This window comes from Pimephales promelas, chromosome 17 (assembly GCF_988280905.1).
Source record: "Pimephales promelas chromosome 17, fPimPro1.hap1.1, whole genome shotgun sequence".
Classification (NCBI taxonomy): domain Eukaryota; kingdom Metazoa; phylum Chordata; class Actinopteri; order Cypriniformes; family Leuciscidae; genus Pimephales; species Pimephales promelas.
Window position 1 is genome coordinate 22,083,606 of NC_142785.1, and position 19,304 is coordinate 22,102,909.

Consider the following 19,304-nt stretch of genomic DNA (forward strand, 5'->3'; position numbering starts at 1 on the left):
CCGATGTTGACTCTCGTCTTATTCCGACGCCTGGCACTAGACAAAAGTTTTATTTTCTTTGTCTTAAGTGGAGTTTGCCTTGGGGTTTGGAATGAACTCCAAGCCGGTCTCTTTGAATCCATCTTCTACTTTTGTCGAAAGTTGACTTAAGCTTTTTCGCTCGAGTTGTCGTCGCTGATACGGAGAATGGTGGCAAATACACAAACCTGCCAGACATAGCCAGGTGAACGTGTATTACAACACGCCCAGTGTCTTATTTATTTTACTGTACGGAATTATAGAGGCTATCGCAGTGATCAGAGAAGGGCTCATTCAGGCAATTGTTTAAGTTTGTATATGTTAGAAATACAGGTATTTGTGACATGAAATGTTGCGCAATTCACCTTTAAAGGAACCACAATCCTCTTCAACGGCAAAGGCAGTGATAGCAAGCCACCACAGTTGTTTTGTTCAAGCTGCCCATTTCAAAATATTCATATTTGATGCATTGAATGACACAAAACGGCACAAATCATCTCTTATCACAGCCGCTTTATTTCTCAGTCAGTTGGGACATCGGGAAAGGAGCACCAACGTCACGCTACATATAATACCCAATGTACTCTCAGTAAGCCCTACTCATGATGTGTTTGTTATACATATGTAAAGTCATCTTAGTTTTATTTCAATAAATTATATCACCCCAAGGATATACTTGAATCGGTTTCCCATACACAGAACAGCGTAAAGCAGGGCAGACTGTTATTTCATTTCACTCCAGTTGACTGATAAATAATAAACATTTTTTATATGCTGTCCATCGAGCTTGTCTGCTGTTTTATCACCTGGTCAGATTGCCAAAGTAACCTTCTCTTTTCTTCTCTCATTCCTTCACTCACTTATTCTCTCTCTCTCTCTCTCTCTCTCTCTCTCTCTCTCTCTCTCTCTTTCTGTCCTCCTACACGCGTTGTTTCCTCTTTGGATATTTCATGGGGATTTCTCCAGAGAAGATTATTCTCTGCTACATGCCAATTTTGGATTCTCAGTGTTATTTTGAGGAAGAATGTTATCTTTGTGATTAAGTCATAAAGCTCTGTAATTCTAGATGGGTTTCAGGATTTGTAAGCGGAACATGTGGGAGACTGCATTTAAAGGGATTGTTCAATCAAAAATGAAGATTTTGCCATTATTTACTCACCCTTATGTTGTTCCAAATCTGCTTGCTGTTGTCTATGAAAAACAAAAGGTTAATTTTTAAACAATCTTCACACAACTGTGTAGTGTTAGAGAGTATAATCTTGCAGTAAGCTGTTAACTCAAGAACCTCTGTAAACTAATCGAGACAACCAGGTCCGTTAGTCGGCAAGAAGGCAAGTTTATTTATATAGCACATTTCATACACTATGGCAATTGTGCTTTACACTCGCTCTAATGTTAAAGGTGCTAAATGTAACTTTTTCACTGTACTAAAGCATAAAAACAACAATCTCCAATATTTTGAAATTGGACTGCAGTACCTATTTCGACCATAGGTGTCAGACTGCACCTTAAACACTTGGATATGCGCCTATTATTAGTGTGGAAGCTAAAGTATAGTGCGCTTCATGACATGGAGGTGCCGGCACAATCACTTGACTGAGAAAACCCTAGTTTATTAATAAATAATTATTCTCCTTGCTATTTTTTCAGACAGATTCATAATCGTTATTTTGCTGGTGCTTTGCGGCAAGCTTTATCCGTGAGCATGAGCACATAATAGGCTATATATTACGCATAGCTTATACAGTATATTAAAGGCTCATTATTAATTTAGTATACAGTATATTAAGCAATTACATTAATATAAACGTGTGATTAGTCGACTAATAGCTTAAATAAATTACTACTTGCCAACTAGAAAAAGCTTTAGTCTAAGGGAAGGCCTAATCTTTTCAGTTGTCAAATAGAATAAAACTGAATTAGAGTTCAACTCACTCAATGATTTGAAACAACCCTCATGCCATTTCAAACAGGTTTGGTAACCAATGACTTTTATTGCATGGATCAATCAATATTTAGTTGTCTGATGTTTTATCCTTATTACCATATAGGCCCCTTTCCCCTTATAGGAAGTGATCATGTGACACAGTGTGTGCTGGACTGTGATCATTTGCCTAACTACTTTATAAAGCCGAAGCTGTTTCCTGAGCTGTCATAGCCATAGGTAATGTTTGTCACATGCAGAAATGTCCTCCGGCTGTAGAGTTAAAGAAAAGAAATGCTCGGGTTAGGGCAGACATTAATTGATTTGAAATATTTATAAAAATCGATAAGAACAGACTGCGGCGCTTAACTTGTCTTCTTTTCTCCCCCGTGACCATTATCTTTCACTAGTTCTCTACCTAAATAACTCCCAGGAACAGCGCTGCACTTCTTTGACTGTTATATCATTCAAGTGCAAGTTGCTGATAATATGGTTTGATTAGTGATGGACTGGACCACATGGCATATGTGTCCGCAGGGATCTGCGGAGTTTGAATGGCATGCATGTCAGTCACAAAGTTAAGTTGTTGTATGTTGGCTAATTTGATTCTGCATTTAGCTGTAAGACTGTAGGATGCTCAGCTTTATTTAACATATTTTTCAATGTTGAAATCCATAATTTCACCCCAATTTAACACAAAAAAATGTGACAAACCTGTCTTTTGTCATTTTCTTAGATTGTAATAAAGCGCTATGCTTTAAAATTGAGTGAACATTAACTGGTTTAGTGTCCTGTATGGTGTGGAAAATGAAACGGTCACAGTAGAGTCTTTTGCCTCAGCCTGTTTCCATGTTTTTCATCAAATCAGCACTTATTCTTTCCCGGCTGCTGCCGTACCTATGCTGACAGGCCTCCAACCCTGCATTAGTGTGGAAATAAGTCAAATCCTTAATGCCTTGTTTTTCTTGCATTTTTTTCCCCTCTTCTCTCTCACCCTCTTAAGACAGGAAAGGGTTACTTTCCATGTTTCCTGTCCAATTCCCCCTGCTCCAGCTCCTTTCGGATCACTTTCTTCATACTAAACATTCCCAGGCTCCCATAACCTCCTGGCTTCCTTACACTGGCCAAGAGAGATCCCAGGTGAGCGTGTGGGCGAACCTCCTGTTTTTAAGGATAAAAATCTCTCGCGTTTTGCCTCCTGACAACGGTGGTGGTGAAACGTGGTTTCTTTTTTAGCTTTCCTTGATCGGAGGCATGGGAAAACTGTTAGTTGAGAAATCTATACCAGTCATTTGGCACAGAGTAAGGCCAAGCTGATTGGTGAAACTGAAGTTTTATTACTCAGATCCAGGCTATCATGAGGCAATTTGTGAATTTCATCTTCGAAATGTTCTGTCATTGGATTTTGGAGCTGTCACTCCAGACAGATGAAAGGCTCTGAAACAGCAGAGGTGGCGTGTGATCAATTTTAGCGATAAAGACTATTTAGCTCAACATGACACTGGATACATCCTGTAGGGTTTCGCTTTTAATGTTGGGTCTAGGGGAAACCTCTTACAGAAATAAAAAAGAAATCTGCTAGTTGGTTCATAATTCCACTCTTTCCCAACAGTAAAATCCTTGTTGGGTCAGAAAATAGTCTTATCAGCAGGTTTTAACTGCACTCTTCCAATAAAATACACTTAGTATGGTCAGGCAACTGGTGTGTGTTTTATAATCCTGTTGTTCATCCCTCCTCTTTGTCGCGTTCGCTATCTTTTCCCACAGATTCTCTTCCAACTCTCTCTCTGTCTCTCTGAGCACCTGACAGATGGACTGAGAGAGAGGGAGAGAGGTTTAGATGTGCGATCACCCCCACTTTGACCAAAAAAAACAACTAGTCTTTGAAAATAGAAACCGGGACAGAACGGAACAAACAGAGCAATGTTATTTGGGCTTGACCCAGTGATAGACCTGCAGAGATGGTCTAAATATAGTCCTGTGGTGTACTGACTAATTGCCCCATGAGCAGTAATCATTCCCAGCCTCTGAAACCTCTTAAACGGCGAAGAGAGTCAAGTCACTGCTGCCCCCCTGCTGTGCCAGAGCCAAATACCAGAACGACGAGCAGAACTGACTGAGCAGATCCGTATAGAGATGAACCCAGCACTTCTCTGTTTTAGGTGCCTGTCTGCACAGGTGGGGTTAATTTGAACAGGATATGAAAGATTGTGTTTTTTTTAATGTTTCATTGCATTTTAACTTTAGCTAATAGAGTGATGCAGGGATAACGTCAAAATCCCGGTAAAATACTAATTCGCCACTGGTTCCCTTGAGATTTTCCTATGGGGTTTTATAATGTTTTTTCATGAGTAAAATAAGGTCTGTGGTAAATAAACTTGACAGTACTTGAATGTTTTCCTCTACAACGTGAACCATACACCCATATGGAATACGCACATTTTGAAGCAGTTATGTTTTTTTTTTTTTTTAAAAAGTTCTTATTAACTAGATAAGAACGTTTGGAGTGTGATTCTGTGCAATCTGTGCAATTCTGTGCATCAAGTTATGTTTACCACAGACCTTATTTTACTCGTCAATTTGAAAAATCCCATTATAAAACACCATAGGGACATCTTGAGGGAACAGGGGGGGAATTAGTCTTCTGGGGTTTGACATCATCCCTGCAGTCCTGCACCACTCCAAGGCAATAGTTTTTACTTCACGTCACAAAAAAGCAACTACATTTTAAATAGTGTTTGGAGAAATCGAAACATTTTGGCCAAGGCAATAGTTTTCGAACCCAGTCTTTACCTTAGATTGTTTGGGAGGGTTATCTTAAGCAATTTAACTTGTGCAGAATCCTGAAAGACTCTGTCTGTCACCATGAATTCAAAATTCACAATTATAATTTTTTTTACAGAATGTATATTATGAATGAATTACCCATGCACATACACCCCTAATGAATGAATTACCCATGCACACCCCTAATATATATTATTATTATTATTTATTTTTTATTTTTTTTAATTGTGCACTCTCAATCTTTAACCAAAAATGTCCCTCTCTCTCAAAACATCTGCTTGCTTCATGACGTATGTCTCGCGGAGGGTACGACTAAATGTCCTCTCCACAACTGACTGCAAACTGGCATTCAGATCTGCATCTATTTAGCAACGGCCAACCTTCTACGATCCAATCAATTCCTGAGGACAAAATCTTCGAAAACCAATATTTTTTTTGGTTCCCAACTCTATATTTGCTGAGGAAATCAGTAATGCATTGTAAAAAGATTTCTCAAACTGCCAGTATTAAAACGCTGTGGCTGTCTTGCTCTTTTTGCAATCAGTATACAGCACTTTTCCTGCCAAGTAACATGAGACACTGTGTATGCTACCTGCTTCCGAGCAGAACTACACAAACCTGTGACCAAAGCTTAACCTGCGGTCACACATAGGAAGTGGCCGCCACCCACCGGATATCCTTCTAACTCCCACGGCTAAATAAAGCCGTAGAGCAGAGCAGCTGATAGCGATTGAGATGTTCGCCCTCTGCTGCTTCAGCATGTGTGATTATGACACTGCAGCTTGATCTGAGAGTCTCTTCCTTTCTCATTCAAGCCCACGTTCTGCAAATGTAGTTTGGTACTTCTCGTCCTTTTACATACTATTGTGAAAGAGAGCATATGTTGTATGTGTAGCCATGTTTTTATTTTAAACAAAGAGAGAAAAGGCAGTCACAGAAGAGGACAAGGGATTCCTTCCTAATGCTCATTTATATTTAGACATTACATTCTTACAAGGACAATAATGAGGTCTGTCTTCATGACGACAGTGAATTTTACTCCTCCAGACAGCAATCTGAGAGACTGGGCCTCTTTTATTTCATCGGCCAAAGCTTGACTATATTCGGCCTAACCCAGAATTGTTTCCAAATTTCCAAAAAGAGCCAAATTAAAAATTATGATGCGTAATATACCTCAATTGAAGCATAGACAAATAAGTTAATTGAGTTAAATTGGTTTTCATTTACCCATGGAATAGTTCACACTCACTTTCATACCCACACTGGCTGCTTTAACACATTCAGGAAGTTGCAGTAAAACGGTGACAAAATAAGACAGCATGCACAAAAACGGAAGTCATGAGTCAGCATTAGTCCTTAGACTGCCATATCCCACCAGCCTTTTTTTCGAGAGGAAGTGATTATCATTACATGGTGCTTTCGGTTTCTCATTAACACAGGGGTGAATGCTGTTTTTTTAATCCACTCGCTGGTCAGAGAGCAGAGAGCTGGCTAATGTCAATATAAGGAGTTTAGATGTTTACTGTTCCCGAGCAATTTGTTGCATTGCTATAGAATTGAATTTATGTGTGGTCTATATTTAAAATAGTTATAGTTGGTGTGGACTATGTTTAAAATCGAACTCTAGGATTTGTAATAGCTTTGCTGTTTTGTACTTAAATGTTACATAATGTGAAACCGTATTTACCGATCCTGGATTTGTCTATTTGTTTTGTATTATTTTACTTTTGAGTCTATCAGTTTCAAATAAAATAAATCAAATTAGTGTACATGGATTTACAAATCATATACATTGGTCCAACATTTTTAAAGCTGCAGTCTGCAGTTTTTCCTCTTTGTCGCCATCTCTCTTCGAAATCTGGCATACGCCAAATTATAAACTTTACGTGAGTTGTACTTTGATACCGCACAGCGTGGATGAACACAATGTTTGAGGAGACTGTGAGGCTATTAGTCGCCGCATAGGTGTGGATACTGGCATTCAGAATCAAAGATTATTCTTTTTGGAAGTATGAGCAACATAATAATTTTCACCGGAAAATCTCATCTGAACTAGTACGAAACATCCACTTTTGTTCTGGTTGTGATATTGCAGTAAATCGTGCTGATTAAATCAAAAAATCCCTTGTAAGTTATATCATGCAAAACTGTGCAAATGATACTTTGTTCTCAAATTGTTAATGTTAACAACGTCAGCATTGCGTGACTACATGTAATGTCCTTCCGATATGTATGCTTGTTTTTGCATGGGTCCGGTTGCAGTCTCTTTTTTGCCGCAGCCGCTCCAAAGTCCGAACGAAGTCTTTTGCACTTTACAGCGGGTGAATCTGTTGTCACTGGTGATTATCGTTTGAACCTTTCTGCATTCGCCATCAAATTGATAAGTTTAATCATATCAAGTGCTGTGAGAAAAGGCTCCACCTCCAGCATCCTCACACACAACATAGATAATACTAGCCGAGACTCCTTCTTTATGTGTACAGATTAGGGCTGTGCAAAAATTAATTGCGATTAATCGCATCCAAAATAAAAGTCTGTGTTTACATAATATATTTGTGTGTGCTGTATGTAATTATTTTGTATATATAAATACAAACACATGCATGTATATATTTAAGAAAATGTGTTATTCATATATAAAATATTTATATTTATATAATATAGATTATGTATTTATATATGTATACAGAATTTAAGAGCAAATAATTCTTAAATATATACATGCATGCGTTTGTATTTATATGTACAAAATAATTATATACAGCACACACAAATATATTAAGTAAACACAGACTTTTATTTTGGATGCGATTAATCGCAATTAATTTTTGCACAGCCCTAGTACAGATGTGACGTAATGACGCAAAGACATGCTCAAATCTCCTGCGGAAATCCACCAGTACCACTGGAGTTAAAAACATTATTACAAGCTTACCTCTTTGAATCGAGCTAAGGCAAGCAGATAGTTTTGAACAATGGCTGGTTATGTATCTTCTTAAATATGTATTTTGGATAATTTGTAACCCCCAAAAAGCTACGGAGCTTTAAGATAAGGGCAAAATAAAGTTAAATCGTCAATACCGACACAACCATAACGGTTTCAGTATTTACATATTTGTTTCGGTTGTAATAATCAATTGTTTATTTTATGTATAATAATTAATAACACACATGTATATATGTGTCTATGTATATGTTATGTGTGTATACACTGTATATATAAATCAGCTTGGCCTGTATTGTGATTTCATTTTTACATTTTGCACCTCTTCACTGAGAATTAGCTATAATGATATGGCTGCTCTGGGGACAATCAATTTACTACGCTTAGCGTGTGACATCTCTCACTGCTTCACAGTGAGGTCACCTGTAGCTTTTACTAATGGCGAATGCCTTTCACATCGTTTCCCCTGTTGTTTTCCATGCATTTGATTTTAGTATGTGGAATCCTATTCCAATAGTTGTAATTAAATGCTCAGGATACTAAAGCACAATACAGACATCAGCAGAAAAGCTTGGGCAGCCGGATAAGTGGGTGGGTTGTTGGCAGAGTGTGAGGGTGGGTGTAATGGTATTAGTAGTGATTGGCTAATTTATGAGGCTGTTTAGTTATTCATGTTGAGTGTCGGCCATCCATCATAGCAGTGCTGAAGGAAGTCAAACTGCAGCGTTTATCTGCCAGACCAGAGAACCACGTCATGCTGTGGAAACTACCGCTGCTCAATAACTAGACACACAGAACATGACATAGTTTCATAGTTGCAGGCTTTTAAGGGTTTTGCCCAGGACCTGTAGGTGGGCAAACAAACAAATATAGACCGAAAATCCCCCAGCATCATGAGGATCGTGTGTTGTTGAGCTCCACCAACAGGAACTCCATCAGAGTGTTATGGCTCTCACGGGACAGCAGCATTTATATTCCCCCCTCCTGCTCATGTTTTTCACACAGTCTCACTCCATGTTCCTCATCCTTCAGATGCATGTGTTTTTACTAACATTTTGTCCAAACTGCAGCCATTTGAGTGCTCTGAAAACATCAGACAGTTCACCAACTGTGTGAAGCATATTTCTCACAGTATGGTGAGATCTGGCGGACATCTTCTCGATGTCCAATCTGATTGGCTGTCTTCTACATTTTACTAGAGTGCCAACTGGAAACAAAGACGTAAACAAGTTCTGAAGAACCTCTTAGAGTTATGTATATATACTCTATAGTTTCACACTCTAAAAAATGCTGGGTTGTTTTAACCCATCTTTTGGTCAAATATGGACAAACCCAAATGTTGGGTTAAAAATGTCATTTAAACATTTAAAGGGATAGTTCACTTTAAAATTAATTTTTGTTATGTTTTAGTTTACCTCAAGGGCATCCAAGATGTAGGTGTCTTTGTTTCCACAGTATTTTCAATTTTGACATTTTTCGGTCAAACCGGTGTTGTCTGTCAGTCATATAATGCAGGTTTAGGGGGTCCACCTCAAAGAGTATGCACAGAGAAGTCAAAATTAAACATAATTGAATGAATCGTGAATGTAAGTACACACTGATGGCCTAAGACACGAAACGAGCGGTTTGTGTGAGAAACAAACAGTATTTATATCGTTTTTACCTCTTGTTAACAGCCGTCGAACTGATCTGAATCAGATGTCCAACTGAACCGAAGTGAACCGTCTCCAGACGTAACGCCGGAAGTGATCTCTCGCGCGTCTATGTCACGCATTGTTTACACAGAGATTTCGAAGTTTTACCTTTCACTAAAAATATTTAGATATACGGGAAATCGCAATGGAAGGCGATTTCGATACATCTAAATATGTTTTTTTTTTTGAGTGTATATACCTCTATTTCCTCTATATTTCCTTTATACATCTTATTGATCTGGAACATCAAAAGTCTCCTAAAACTATAATTGAATGGAGACAATTATGAGTTGCTCATAAATACGTGTGGTATTTTATATCTTGTTCTATGACAAAATCCCTCTAGAAATTCAATACTCTGCTCTGGTCTGTATTGTCATGAAAGTGGCTTCTGGTTCATGTACATATGGCACTTGTTTTAATCAAATGCATTTGAAAAAAGAGACTCTTTAAAATATTAATTTCCTGGACTTTGCAGAGGAGTTTCTGCATAACGCTTTAAGCCATTGTATTATCCTGAAAACTTTTCAAAGCGTTGGATTATTTTCAACATTGATGAAGTTGTAACCTAGTTTCTATCACTGGGATGGTGTTCTATCAGCACTGGGGTTTTCCATGTGAGCCAGAGGATATATTATCTCTCATTCACATCCCCCATATTTCTCTCTCTCTCTCTCTCTCTTACCTCACATCCTGTGATTTGTTGGAGGGCTTAATCCAGGTTCTTAAATGAAACCTTGAGGGTCTCTATGGGATCAATTTGCAGGGATTTCTCCTCCCTGTTCTCCTCTGTTATTCCATCTTCCTCTTTCTTCCTTGATTTCTCCTATCCTGTCTTCATTTTCTCTGTTGGCTGAATGCAGCAGTTTTAGCGCCATATGCATTCGGGCGTCAGTTTGATCTGTTGACGACCCACTCTCTGGTGGTTAGCCGATCAGTCTTGTCTTTAATCGGCCAATCAGTGGGGGGGCTTTGTTCTTAGGTCCAGTCTGCCACTTCCTAGCACCAGTGAAAGAGTAAATGTTCCTGTAAGTGGAAAAAAATACATAATCAAGATAGCTTCGAAAACTGGATTGAGGTTTTTATTTCAACTCCCAGAGGGATGTGCCGTTTGATTTTGTACTCTGTTAGACCTTGTCTTGCTCTGAAAAGGGAAACATTTTTTTTTTTTTGCCTTTTAATGTGGTGCTTGAGAACAAGTGAGAGGGAGAGAGACAGACAGGAGGGTAATAGATGTCTCCGTAGGCTACTCTCACTTAAACAGGCAGAGCTCACTGAAGGGAACCCGCGGGCCTGAATCTATTATTCACATACAGCGCTGCAGATCTTCTCTTTCAAACACATGCACACACTCACACAAAAGTGAGGAAATGAAAGCTGTCGGCTGTTAGCACTCACAGTGCAAATGGACGGAGCAAAGGCCTTTTTGTAAAGACATGAATCTCCAGTGACTCTACAAAGACCTACTAGTAGACCCATTGTGTGAGAAACAAGGGCAGATACAGTATCTATATTGAGGTGAATAAGCTTAATTGGTAGAGTTGACTCTTGAACCGATAATGGTCTTGCTGAGTCCTGACTCTTAACAGCTTAGGGTTTTCTTTTTAAACTGCTGGATGTTGGCATCGAGAACCTGTACCAAAATCAAGATTCATTGGGTCGTTTTGTCTACTTTTTATGCTCTAACCACTTGTGGTCACTTTTGATTTCTATTCTTAAAAAACTAAACTTTTTATTAAATTTAATTATTATTATATTGAATAAATATTTTCTTACTTATTTTAAACTATTCATTGGTGAACATAATTGTATATAGCGTCTTCATTTATTAACTTACATTACAACTTACACTTGCATTACAAATACACTTATTTTTATTATTTCCTTTTTGTAAAATTATAAACTTTTATTTTTTATTTTTATATATCATTTCACATCATTAAAGTAAAATTCTGAACATGTATTTAAAATAAGGTGTACCATTGTGTACACCTTAGTACACAATAGTTTTGCCTCTGTCGACTCAAATCAGAATGGTTTACTAACAGGTTTCCATCGCACTCCTGCCGCTGTTTGCTCCCACTTTTTTGAAAAATAGTATATATATATATATATATATATATATATATGAAGTCAACCTATGCATATTTTAAAAATGTAAATATTTTTTACAATAATATATAATACTATTTTAGGCAAGTATTTCAAACCTATTTGAAAATCTGGAATCTGAGAGTGCAAAAAAATCTAAATTTGAGAAAATCGCCTTTTAAAGTTCCACATTTATGTTCGGAATTGCTGCATTCACGCACAAAAATAAATGTTTTTTATATATTTACACTTGAAAATTGACTAAATATCTTCATGGAACATGATCTACTTAATATCCTAATGATTTTTGGTAATAAAAAAAAAAATATATATATATCGATAATTTTGACCCATCCAATATATTCTTGGCCATTGCCACAAATATACCCATGCTGGTTTTGTGATCCAGGGTCATAAATGATAAGCTAATTTAACCCTAAAAATATCCATATTTTAATCCCATTATAATAAATTTGCTTTTTAAAAAAGACTTTTCATTAGACATTATTGGTGTAGTCAGGGCCTCTTCCGTTTCGGTCACATGGCTGGTAATAATGACATCACTGAAGCTCTCCAATTTAAGTTTAATACCAGAGTCGAGGGTTGAAGGCTATAATTTTGCTTCTCTTTTTGACATGCAGTCAGTCTGGTCTAATTTAGGCCTGGGTACAGCTGTGTGCACTTCTAACCATACCCTGTTAAATCTGTTTGTCTGTTGCTAAACTAGTGTTTTTAAACGACAACAAAAACACCTGCTGCTGTTTTATTCAGTGATCTGTTGACAGCTATTACAGTGAGAGACTATGAAAAGGCTGCTGCATTGTACTGTGATGTTAAAAGTGTTTTTTCTATAAATGTGTTTTATGGCATGTTAAATGTTTATTATATAATATTTTACTTTCAATATCGGAATGATGTTTGTCTGCTGCTGTTAAAACCTTACCATGATCAAGCTTTCAGTGTAACAATTGCCAGATTTACATGAAGGACTTCTACTAAAGTCAAGCTGAGCAACTTTTTTGCTAGTGAGTGCTGACATAATCGGAATCAGACGAGTGTTTTTAGTCATACTTAAAGCTGCAATCCGCAGTTTTTCCTCTTTGTCGCCATCTCTGTTCGAAATATGCAATTGCGGTTATTTGCGGAATTATCAACTTTACGTGAGTTGTGCTTCGACAGCGCACAGCGTGGATGAACACAATGTTTGAGGAGAGTGTGAGGCTGTCAGTCGCCGCACCGGTGTGGATACTGGCATTCAGAATCACAGATTATTCTTTTTGGAAGTATGAGCAACATAATAATTTTTACTTGAAAATGTCATCTGAACTAGTAAGAAACATCCACTTTTCTTCTGGTTCTGACATTGCAGTAAATCGCGCTGATTAAATCTAAAAATTGCTTATCACGCAAAACCGTGCAAATGATACATGCTCGAATCTCCCGCGGAAATCCACCATTACCACTAGAATTACACGCAGATAGTTTTTAACACTGGCTGGTTATGTATTTTCTCAAATATGTATTTTGGATAATTTTTTACCGCCAAAAAGCTACGGACTGCAGTTTTAAGGGTTGGAGTTGGACAAAAAGGAAAAAAAAGCCTGTGTCTGTATCATGAAGCCACACTGAGCAATGATGCAGTATGGAGTCACACACATCACACTGTTCAGCCTATATATGCAATTACAGACTCCAGGTCACATCACAGGACTGCTTATAAAGTGTGTGTGTGCCCGAGATAAACATGTTCACTGAAAACCATTTTGGTGGACAAACGCACATACCTGAACAGACTTGGCCGTCTGCTGATATTTTATCGCCAGCTCTATTGGAGTAAACACTACGCAATGTTTGAAGAGGAAAGCTTTAATCAAAGAGTAATTGTTTACATTTGGAGGTGGCTTGGCCTTTTGCCATTGGGTACATGATGGGTCATTTACTGTATGTGTGAAGGAATAGTAGGCCCAAAAATGAAAATTGATTATTTACTGACCGACAGGACCTGACAACATGAGGCTGGGTAAATGTTTTTTTTTTTTTTTTTTTCATTAAGGCAAAACCCCCAAGTTTTAGAGCATTTGTGCTCCAAGCGTGACTAGAAGGATGTGCTTTTACTTTTCTATTGGAGCTAACTGGCAGATATGATTGTGATATTGACAGTGGAGATGAATGGTGAGAGTGTCATACAGTGGTGAAACACTAAACTACATCATCAGTATAAAAAAAAGATATAAAAAAAGACTGAAGTAATGACTGCTGATGATTCAGATTACATTGGAAACATTATTTTATCTTATAGAATTACACAATATTACTGTTTTCCCTCAAAAATGTAGTAAATGTAACCTTTGTGAGCATAAAATATTTTTCTAAATCATTAAAAAAAAAATATTACCAACCACAAACTTTTGTACGGTAGCGTATATGATGACTTTTTCCAAAGCAATCATAGACATAAACAGGCGAGAAAATCTCATAGACTTCCATTACAACATGCATGACAAGCACTACGGACATTTTCTTCCGAAAATAAAAATCTGGTATGTTTTCACCATAAATTCTTGTTATAGAAGCACAGTTCATGCACTGTAAGTGAAATCCATTTGCAGAGTTCTTGTTGTTTTGTTATTTATGGCAGCTGCCAGCACTGCACGGTAGATATTTGGCCTCATCTCATTTGGCACATGAACTTCAGTTTAAGCTCTTTTTAAATGCTCTTATTATCACTTAGATGAACAATCAATGCAAGCCAATTTAATATGATTAATGAATCCGCATCGTCACACCAACATCCTACTCTCACGTTGCTCATTATACTAATCATTACAAAAACACAGGATGTCCCACTTTCCAAAACTTCACAAATAAAAGCCCTAAAGTTGATTCGTTTTATTTTAATACCATGTGTTTGAGTCTCTTATACATTATTCAGAGACATAGAGAGCCACTTTGTGAAGCATTATGAATAATCAATAAGCAAACCTCAGTAATACATCGTAGAAAGAGATCATTTCTCCCTTGGCTGTACAGCAGATTATAGTCATACAGACGGTAAAGAGCGATTTCATACAGACCTCCCGGTGAGGTCAACGGTGTCTGGGGGGCTAAACGTTATTGACTGAGTGCTTCAGCATCTGCTTGTGTCCTTGTGTGGTGCTGACTCCGTTTGACCCTTACACACACACACACACACATCCAAGTTGAGGGACGTAAGCTTTGTGTTTTACCCTGATGGGACTCCAGGGCTCTTGTCTATCACACCGTTACACTCAGAACATTCATAATTTACAGCTGAAGATTTAGAGAAGCAGTGTGCAAGAGCATGTTTGTGTACTTGCGTATTAGTAAGCCCCGCTTCGAAATCAAAAGAAGGTGTTGGAACTGTTTATCTCTGCTGTCTTAGATGCTCACAGAGGCTGAAGACATAGTTGTGCTGAATTAGCGTACAGGTGAATAAACTCTCTATCCTTTTTTTCCCCCTGTTTCACAAGGGAGTGTCTAACAACGGTAGTCACTATGGATCAAGAATGTCAAGTGAATAATTTATTTCTTATTAATATTTATTTAGTGTCAAACTATCTTTTCTGTGTGCTCGACACATTATGTGGTTAAAAGGTCCTTTGCAGGGGTATTCATTTAATCCTTTTTTTGTAATTGGATACTTACAGGATCATGAAAAGACCAAATGTAAATGCCTCTGCTTGTGTAAGTCGCACATGTAAAGTTTAGTCTTAAAGTCTGTGACAGCATGGATGAGATACATAGAAAGAATGGCCGCAAATCTCAAATACTTATTCCATATGATGTGGAAGATTTCACCGGCTGGGTTTAGCATCATCACAGGAGTGAACTATGTTTACATATAGCATGGGAGTAGTAGATGAGATTTATATCTGATTTGTGGAGACACATTTATGTAGCCGAGTGTAAATGGTTTGTGCATACCCAATTGGACAGCTTTCCGATCGATACGAAGTGTAAATGGGCTTTAACTGTGTTTGTTTTGTGGTTGTTTCAGGTGAGCAGAGGGCTGTGGAAGGAGAAGAGGAGGATTGGCCCGTCTTGGGACAGAGACGCTGAAGATTCTTTGGGTATTTATATGAACATCTTACAGACGTCTATTGTGCTATTATTATGCTCCATGAAAGTCCCCAAGAAATCAAAATTGATCATTCGTATATATATATTTTTATAGATTATTGCAGTGTTTATTATTATCAATAATTTATCCATGCACATTATATTTTTTAGAATTGATTTGCCCTCTTACTCTTAATCAAAAATATGGACAGTACTTCCTCCTCTCCTGCAACCTGTCCTACATCACTACATCAATCCTACATCAATCCAACTATCCAGTCAAATCATGTTGGACAAAATCCAAGTCTAACGCTACTTTTTTTTTTCTTGTTTAAGAAGCTGTATATTAGGGATGCACCCAAATTTCGTTTTTTGGCAGAAAGTCCGAAAATATGAGCTGAGAAGAGGGGCGGACTGGGACCAAAAAGTGGCCCTGCCGGACTTTCTGGCCCACAGCAGCCCACCACATAATATATTGGCTCATTAATGTGCAGAATAGTTTTTAACACCACTGATGGCATAAAAATATAACACAATACAAAAATAAATGCTATTTAAACATTTATTTTAAGTAACGCAACATATATAAGGTTATATTTGTAAAACAAAGGGAAGCAAACTGAATGAAAATATTTATATTTTTGAAAATATATTCAGCAGAGTTTTATGAGGAGTAGGAGATGGCTTGTGTGTGTATGTGCATTTGAATGAGCTTGTGTATGTATGAGAAACAGAGTTTGTGTGTAGATGAAATGATTCCTTTAAAGGAGACAAAACAGATTAGGGATTATTCAGCATTATCTGTAAATATCTGTTAGTGTAAAGTACAAAGCAAAATAGCCAAAGACAAATAATATTAATACTCATAAAACCTGCCCAGAAAGCCACATGGAAAAAAAGGAGCAAACTTATTGTGTAAGTTGGTCCTATCTGCAATAAACATAGCTACAAAATCTAAAGGTTAGTTGCTAATTTAAATTTCTCTAAAACACTATCACATGCAACTTATCTAATTTTAAACAATAGAGGATCATCACATTCTTAAATTATGTAATTATTAAGTTAAAGTTTTAAAACATAAAACAAGGAACACGTTTTTGGTAGAAAACAATATTGGATTGTTTTAAAAAAAAAATGTTTTAATGCTCGGAACAACTTTTCACCTCCACCTTTTATTTTCTTATCCATGGACAATTATTTGTAATTACCTGCTCAGAGAAATGCACTGTAACAGATCAATTAGACGTGAAAGGGGGTGTGTTTCAAGATACCCAATGGAGTAGACCAAACTAATTAACTGGGAGGGAGGGCAACACACTATGCACACAAAACACACTCTTTGTCGGCCGCACCCACACGATCGACTCTCTCAATTATGATTTATCTTTATGATTTTGTGATATTTTTTTTTTTTTTTAATTTGTGTGTATCGGGTGGCAGACCCACATTGGCCAACGGCCCACCAGGAAAAGTCCCGGTGCTCCAGATGGCCAGTACGCCAATTTAATGAACATAAGAGAGTTGAGAAAGAAATCAGATGTGTATCATTATATTGGATCTGTGCATTCAGTCTTAAAGTGACAGCAGCCTATATATACCTGCTGCTGAGTCATTAACATTAATCAAACAACAAAACACAGCTTTAACACAGATTCATATATAATTTATACAGTGAACCCTTAAGTGTTATTTTATTGATGTATAAAAAAAAAATCCGTATCACTTAAATGTATTGAATTTAATTAAAAAGTATAATATTAATATAATTATACAAAAATAAGCATATTTGAAATAAGAAAAAAATAAGAAAGATTTGGCCACACAGATTTTGCAATGTGTTTAAGATGGTCGCCCAGGTTGCTGGCGAAATGCCACCAAAAATATCACTGTGATCACACCTTTTAAACTTTACTGACCATACGGTGTGATTTACTGAAAAAGCTCACACCAGGGGTGTCTAAACTCGGTCCTGGAGGGCTACTGTCCTACAGAGTTTAGCTCCAACATGCCTCAATACCTGCCTGGAAGTTTTTAGTATGCCAGTAAGACCTTTATTAGTCTGTGAGTTTTCCAAACTCCCTAAAAACTGCAGTTGTCAAGGCCCTCCTGAAAAAGAGCAATCTGGATAAGACCATTTTAAGCAATAACAGACCGATCTCAAATCTTCCTTTTATAGACAAGATCATTAAAAAAAGTTGTCTTCAATCAGCTGAACAAATTCTTAAGCTTAAATGGATACTTTGACAATTTTGATGGTTCAGGTGTTGGTTCAGGATTGGAAATCCCTGGCTCACACATGGTTAAAATGTCATTGCCATTGCTGTTGTTGCTCTTCGGCTGCCAAATCAGTTTTATATTTCATTGTATAAAACAATCACTTGACCTTGTTTCCTAGAGTATTCTTATTCTCTCGTGGCTCAGTGACACAGTTGATCTTTATTTAAGTTGATATAGTTGAGGTCAGATTTGCTGGGACTGCTGTTACTACAGCCCTACACTGCAGCCCACTGCAATAATGCTAAGCTGTTATTGATAGGTCATGGTGCTTCATTACCAGTCATTATAAAGTCTCAATGGGGAGCTGTTGTAGTCATTACTTGGCATACAGTCTCATTCTTTGTGCATCATTGATGCTTTTCACTCACTTTCGAGGCAACATGGTGAAATGTATTTAGGTCTAGTCATGTTTTTTTGGGGGGTGATGTGGTGTATAGCATAGTCTACAGTATTAGGTTCTGAATCCAGCTGTACATTTCCTGTGTTTACAGTCAATGAGCGACCAAGGCCTTGACAAATCCCTTTTGGAGCCTCTCAGGAGATCCGAGAACTCCCTTTGCTACCATCGACCTCGTTATAAAATAGACAGCTGTTTCAGTCCCATTTTCAAAACAAAAAAATGGAAATTTGATGATATTTAATACCAGATTAAAAACTTGTGCTTTCAAAGCTTTAGGTCTATTGGAAATGTTTTAAAGCTGCGCTGCTGTAATTGTGACTGCTCAAATAGGGATGTGTGCATCACTTCAGCAGAAGTTTTGTTACCTACTAGTCTAAAAGAAAGAAACCCTCTAAAGACTTGTGTATATATGATCCATTTGAACACTTAATCTATGAATCAAACAGTCAAATCACATAATAAATGCCGCACACATGAATAAAGCTCATTCTAATTCTGAATCTAAGCTTGATTATTTATTCGGAATCGAAATGAATATGCAAAGGGTATTTGCTTGCTACAGCTATCACACCTACGTGCATATCCTGAATATGGTTATGCGTGGCTCTAATGGAATTATGCAAGTTTGAAATGGCACAGCTTACATTAAAACTTTTCTATTTTATCTCTAATTCAAAATACTCCCGCGCAATGTTTGTATTTTGAGTGGTCAATTCTGCGCTTTCCCTGACTGACCGTGAACCAAAGAAAACGCATCTGACGTAAAATAAAAAGCTTAGGCCTTACCTCTTGAAGTAGCCTATTATTTTTCCAAGTGTTTTATCTTAATGTGCTATTTAAAATGCTTTTAAATAAATATATATGCATCAAAGATAATGGTGCAGGTAAGAAGGGGGAACCGCTAACGGTAAAAGGCAGTTTTTTAAATAAATAAAACGAAAGTAAACAGCAGGTGCAAGTTCATAGCCAACTGCTGCCCATACAGACAAAACACAACTTAAATTCCCAGGCCTGGCCTTCTCTCCTCTTCCACTGTCGTCACTCCTCCTCTTATCCACCAGAGCTGTGCAGCACGCAGTGAGCAACATG

General features: G+C 37.4%; 1 protein-coding gene across 4 annotated transcripts in view; it reads left to right on the top strand.

The window, feature by feature from the left end:
• The window catches only part of znf438 (zinc finger protein 438), a 47,626-nt gene that overhangs the window by 14,288 nt on the left and 14,034 nt on the right, over nucleotides 1-19,304 (top strand). For all 4 annotated transcript variants that reach the window (XR_016147074.1, XM_089122164.1, XM_039664840.2 and 1 more), the window contains one exon: nucleotides 15,477-15,549. The gene's annotated coding sequence lies outside the window, so the exon portion shown is untranslated. The remainder of the gene's footprint in view (nucleotides 1-15,476; nucleotides 15,550-19,304) is intronic.